Raw genomic sequence first — 6,000 nt, forward strand, 5'->3', positions numbered from 1 at the left:
TTTAAATCTCTAGTGATAACACAGAGAATATAATGAGTAACCCTGATGATTTTTAAGACAAGTACGTACAATTTTCATTCTATTGCACAAAAACACCTGCAGTGATTTAAAAATGAGGGTAATGCTTTTTCACAATAGCCAGGTGAGTGATGGCAAAATTAAAGTACTTAAATGTTGATTTTTGGATAGATTTTTAAAGCTCCTAGTGTTGTGTTAGATAATGTTTCATTAATAACTGATGTATGTGTAATTTGGCCAAAGAAAGGTGGCAGAGTTGTTCCAGGAGCAAGATCTACCATTATGCAAAATCAAATGCAGTATTTTTAAGAGGAGTATTTAGTAAAAAGAAGAGGTAACAAAACATACAGAATCCCAGAGTGACAAGTGGACAAAAAAGGGACAGGAGTAGTACTCAGAGGAGATGAGGCTCAAATCTTAACAAATGCTGTTTGAATAAACACATTAGAGGTCCAAAAAAACATAGGACAACTAGTGAGACCAACACTAAGAGTATAAAGAGAAAAAAAAAAGGGTTTAATCAAAATAGTGAAGAACTAAAGGGCAGGATTGTGACTGTACTAGGGAAATATTGTTTCCTCATGGTGGAGATCTCAACTGGTCTGTAGTTTGGGCTGGCTGGTGCTTTGCTCTTGCCAGAATCCACCTTCAGGAGAGTTTAGGCTGGGTTCACTGAAACACGAGGACCTTACATTGCTGATTAGGTATGGGAAACTTGCCTTAACATATTTTTGTGCAGTTGAGTATGGAAAAGAAGGAAAACTAAGCAGATGAAATGGCAGTGAATGGATCTGTGAGAGGGGGAGCATTGCCAGGGTAAGTGGGGAGCCCTGAGATGGAGAAGGAGCACACAGGTGGATAGATTTGGGATCAAGACATTGCACTGTGAAGAAGGATATGCTAAAAACCTGGCCCAGTCTGATCTGCCTTGGCTCCTTCCTAGAGGACCCTGAGCTGAGCAACTGCTGAGACCCCAAGAGCTGAAATTCTTCTCCACCAGTAGCATTTATACACCTGCCAAATGGGACCTTGCATGGCTCCCCTATGCAGTATACCTGGCTAAACCCCAGCTGTGTACCGGAGGGTAACATCACAGATGATGGGGCTTTTATGGCAGCTCAGGGCATGTTTTCTGCTCTTGATCTTCTCCTGATAAACAGCATAGAGGAGGTTTGTTACAGTGTGGATACTGCAACACGTGTATCAAACAATGAGGCCCGTGGAAAAGTATATATATGGACAGATTCTTGATAGATGTTTCAGAGATGGTTATTTCTCCAGCTGCATGGCTGGGATCTGCCAAGGAACTGAGGCAATCACGGGACCCAAGGGTCCTTGCCTGCACAGGGGAACACAAACCAACCAATGGGGAACGAGGCTGACCAGGGGCAGGGAAACCCCATATCTCCCCCCCCCCCCCCCCCCCCCCCCAGGGCCCCTCTCCCAGGACCACTTGGCAGGGGGAAATTTCACCCGTTTATTTTTAACAAAAAGAATTTAAAACTTAATATTGAAAACAACTGGATAAACATGAGATAACAAGGACAGTTTCAAAACAAAACAAGCCACCTTCCTGAGTCTTTAAATGTCCAAACAGATTCTGTGGAACATCTTAGGGCTGACAGAAGGGAGACAGGACTCTCCGGGCATGCTTTGTGGGGAAACTGAGGCAGGAGAGGGTTTAATTTCTTCCCTCCCCCTTTTCATCCCTCCCTCTGCATGGGAGACGAGTTGTAGGGAAAGGGAATTGTATGGGGAAGCCATGGGGTGAAAAACGGATTAGGAATAAACTGGGGATGGGGTAAACTTAGAAAAGGGTTCATATTGGGTATAGGGTAAAAGGGGAAAGTAGGTTGTGGGTAGGGAAGTTGCTGGGATGGATATTGTTTATAATTTTGTGCATAACGGCTGCCTTTGACGGGAATACCTCCAGGCCCAGTAACATTTGCTGCTTGTAAATCCTTATTTCCTTGTACTATATCAAATTGTACAACTTCCCCATCTCCTACACTTTGCAGGTAATTTTTAGGGTTATTCCTTTTAATGGCAGTTCTATGGATGAATAAATCTTCCCCGTATCATCTCGTGTTATAAAGCCATAGTTGTTTTTTACATTGTACCATTTCACAGTTCCTGTGACTTTCGTGGCTACAACTTCTCCTATCACGTGCTTGTGTGTTCGTCGTGGCTGCTGGTCCCGCATGGCTGCTGCCTCGCTGACTCCAATGTCCTGGCCAGGCCCCTGCATTGCGGCTGCTCCGCGCCCTCCGAGCGGCGCTGCTCCAGCGGCTGTCTGGGCTCTGTGCGGCCCCGCTCTGGCGCGTGTCTGGGCTCTGCGCGGCCCCGCGCTGCCATCGCCACCGGCCCCGTGCCCTGTGAGCGGTTCTGCTCTGCCAACTCCACGCTGCTTTGAGAATGGCCTCATTCCGGCTCGGCGCTGCGCGGCTTCTCGTGTCACTGTGGAAACTGCTGCTTCTCCCTCCACAGGGCTCTCTGAGCCGTGTGCTCAGAGTGGGCTTCCATGCCGACCCCCGGTTCCTGGCTACTCATGGTGGCCACCTTTCTGCTGCATGTAGCCCACGGCACCTGCGGCACCTGCGACATCGCTCCCTCACTCGCGGTCGAGTGGCTGGGGACCCCGAGACAAAGATGGGGTCCGTGATAAGGCACATGCTCCTGAGGGGCCCGGGTGCATCCCGACTGCTGGCACGGCTGCAGTCACATGCTCCTGGGATGGCGGCCGCGCGGTCTTGGCCACGGGATTATGGCCATCATCTGCTCTAGGGGTAATGGGACCATACAAATGCTCCTCAAGAGCTTCGCTGATTACAATGGATCCACGGAGAGGTTCTATCACTGATGCATGTTTTGTTTGATCCCTTATCTCATCCCAGATCTCATACCAAAACCACCTGTGATTAATTCCAGTAGTTCCAGGAGGATTAATATCAAAAAGTAAGTCTCGAGAAATATAAAAGAAATTTTTGAAAAGCCAGTTAAAAAAATGTTCTAGATCTCCCAGAACAAATACTTTCTTGTTTTTCAAGGATTCCTTTAATTTCTAGATACATTTCTTTCTGTGACTCAGAGAGCCACATTTCCCATGATTCTTCCATAGTCCAGAGAGAATATCCAAACCAAGGTGAAAAGAGAGAGCTCTAGAGTGGTTTTTACTCATGAATTTTCTGTCCCTAGGGATCAGTGTCTCCCCAGCATCTCCACCATTTGTTACAGTGCAGATACTGCAACTCGCGTATCAATCAACGAGGCCCGTGGAAAAGAAATATACATGGACAGATTCTTGATAGATGTTTCAGAGATGTTTATTTCTCCAGCCACTCAGCCAGGGTTCTGCCGAGGAACTGAGGCAATCACGGGACCCGAGGGTCCTTGCCCGCACAGGGGAACACAAAACAACCAATGGGGAACAAGGCTGACCAGGGGCAGGAAAACCCTGTGCCTCCCCTCAGGGCCCCTCTCCCAGGGCTACATGGCAGGGGGAGGGCCCCAACAGAGGTTTCTCTACTAGAGGCAAACCTACTTAGCTAACAACTCCAAAACATACCCCCAAAAAACCCCAAAAAACCCCCAAACTAAAACAAACAACCAAAACAAAAAACCCCCCACTATCCTAAGCTTTCCTTACTTGTATTTAACAGAGAAAGGAGATGATGAAGCGTTTTGTTGACTCCTCTATAGAGAAACACAGAAAAATTAAAACATCACCCCTAAATAGGTGCCCCTCCATCCTTCTTGGGAACACACTGGCAGCACTACCCACCCAGGACATGGTCTTTTCCAATGCTCTCTGCTGAGGGAATTAGGTAACAAGGGTAGCAAAGAGCCAGCAGGGAGGAGTTTTATTCATGGGTGTACTCCTGCCTGGCTGTCCCACCTCTGTGAACATCATGGATCTGGCAGAGGGCACAGCAGTGCTCAGAGGCTGCAAGATGAAATCAATTATGTGCCAGGTGCATACAAACCAGGTTTTTATCCACTTCCAGGATGCTTTGTAATCTGATCACACTTCCCAGCCTCGCCCCCTCAAATAAAGAGCTAAAAAGCTCCTTTTTGTAACAAAGAAACCCAAAAACTTCTGGATAATCCAATGTGTTCAGAAGCTGCGACTCAGAAAACAAATCACCAGATCATCATTGGTGAAGTAATGGCAAAGCTGCTGTTTTAGGCCACTGTCTTCCCTATTCATAGCCTAAGTACCATTCATTTCAAGCCACAGTGTGATATCTAGCAGCAAATTGCTGTGGCAGGCTGGTTTCCTGGGAGACATCCACCTTCATCCTGCAGTCTGTGTAACCAGGAGAGTGCCAAGCCTGGCTCAGCTCCCACTGCACCCCCTAACAGTATTTTCACCAGCTCCAGCAGGAGGTAGTCAGGCCTGGAGGAACAGTGCATTTATGCAATCTCAATGAATCCTCGTTTCGATGATGGCAAAAATTGCCTTCTTATTTGACCCAAGAGCAGTGAATCTGCCAGAGAGGAGGCACAAGGCAGCTGGAGGAAAAACAGTTGTTGTTTTGCAATACAAACATGTTGGTAGTTCCTAACTTTCTATCCTAACCTTTAAGGCAGGCTAAAGCTGGAAGTGCCACCAATATTCCCAAGTCCATAGGGAACTACCAGCTGGATAGTCCCCATCTGGTGTTTTCTCAGCACGCTTGGGAAATGCCAACATTTTGCCTATGTTTGAGATAAGTGTGTGACAAAAAGTCCATCTCTTATATTTGGATTTGTAAAATATGTGAAGTGGAATCTTTTCAGGTGAAAAAAGAGCTGCTGAGAGGAGCCATTGGCATCTACCTCACCCTTTGTGGAGGACAGGAATGATGCAGTCGCTGACACTGCTGCATAAAGTTTTGAAGAAATACAAATTTCTCTCCTGATAAACCTGCATTTTTTTTCCATGGAAAACTGGCTTTGAAGGAATCTACCCCTATCAGCTGCTTACTTGTCAACTTCTCAAGAACCCAAAACAGTATTAGTCCATAAAACATTTTCTTGTGCTCTTTTCCTGATGACAAGAGCTTAGAAGAAGAGGGACTGGACACTTCTATTTTGAGTTCAGTTCAGTTGCTGGATTATTCTTCTGAACATGTGAAAGGACATTAACCAACACAGAAATAAGAATTTCTAACAGATACTTTGTCCAGGTGGAAATGGTATGGTTTTGTATGATTTTCCCCCCTCCTAAGTATAAGCCATTTTCTCCCACAGAGATAATGGACAACAGTCTGACCCCTCCTGGCAATTACTGTTTTCCTTTAGAGAGGTTTTGAAGGCTGGAGCCTGATACATTCACCATCAGCTGCTGGATTTTATACTGTATTAAATGTTTTCTTTAGCAGAGATGTTACTTACACAAGCTTTATTGGCACAGCGAAACTGTTGCCATACATTTCAGACTAAAACAGTTTCCAAGAATCATCCCGTCAAGTAATTTTGCTGCTAGAACAATCTTGTGTAGCTGTCTTCCCTCATGCTCCCTTTCAAAAACTCATGTTGCTGTAACCCATCCCAAACCATGATGCACTTCAGACCTGTCCAGTGCGTTTATCTCACAGTGCATGTGCTCTGTGTCTGCTCCCTTCATAAAAATCCTTTCCGTTCCTGGAATTGTGACACGGACTCCACCCTTTCCTGGAATACCTGTCTTGGTAGGCTTATCCAACAACCTTTAAATAAATGCTGTCATTTTGATTACTAACTTACTCCTCCCCAGCAGAGCAAATTCCATCCCTTTTTCAGTTGTTTTACTTCTTTAGGTGTATGGGTTACCTTGTCATAACTTGTTTAGTTACTGACAACTCGCCACAACCAGAGCAAAACCATCCTTCTCCTCTTGGGTATATTAATTTAAGCCAGGCTTTTGACCAGTATTTTAGGCAGAACAAGCACTGAACAGCTTCTGCAGGCCAAGGGCAGGAGGATGAAGAGATTGGGAGTTCAGCAGGGGGCTGGACTCCT

This window comes from Aphelocoma coerulescens, chromosome 5, assembly GCF_041296385.1.
Source record: "Aphelocoma coerulescens isolate FSJ_1873_10779 chromosome 5, UR_Acoe_1.0, whole genome shotgun sequence".
Classification (NCBI taxonomy): Eukaryota; Metazoa; Chordata; class Aves; order Passeriformes; family Corvidae; genus Aphelocoma; species Aphelocoma coerulescens.